This window comes from Octopus bimaculoides, chromosome 25 (assembly GCF_001194135.2).
Source record: "Octopus bimaculoides isolate UCB-OBI-ISO-001 chromosome 25, ASM119413v2, whole genome shotgun sequence".
In the NCBI taxonomy this organism is placed as follows: Eukaryota; Metazoa; Mollusca; class Cephalopoda; order Octopoda; family Octopodidae; genus Octopus; species Octopus bimaculoides.
This window is the reverse complement of record NC_069005.1, coordinates 30,280,496-30,281,132: the sequence shown is the minus strand read 5'-3', so window position 1 is coordinate 30,281,132 and position 637 is coordinate 30,280,496.

Genomic DNA, 637 nt, shown 5'->3' with positions numbered 1-637 from the left:
GGGACGGACGCATCTTTCCTCCCTCCCTCCCCTCCCTGCCACTCCCCCCTGCATTGCCGGCAGCAGCAGCAGCATCACCGCCACCACCACCACCACCACCATCATGATGACCAAAAATTCTCTTCATTTGTTTCCTCGGTTAAACTTATTAACTTAGGGGCCCTCTCTCTCTCTCTTCCCCAATAAGCATATCTTCTTGGGGTAGCAATTAGACAGGGTCCTTTGCACATGCACACACCCACATATACACACACGCACACGTGTGTGTGTATGTTGGATTACTGAAGAGTATGTGGAGGGGGTGGTACTTACAACCCCCCCTGGTATGAAGAAATATACGGCAGCTTGGTGATGCTGATTCACTCCAAACCCCCTTTTCTTCTTATCCATCTCATTAGTTAAGGCTCCCTGAAATCCTCATCCCATCTTAATCCTTTTCACAAGGTCCTTAACTTTATAGAACCCCACACCCACCCTCTCACTCCTTGTCACTCCTCGTGTTTCTTTTATAATCAATTATTTATTTAATTAATTAGCTGTAAATTAAAGCCCTACCCAGCCCCTTGCCCCTACTTAATTTTAATGTAGACCAAGTTTTTATTTTTTTATTTATTTAATTTTATTTATTTTAATTTAA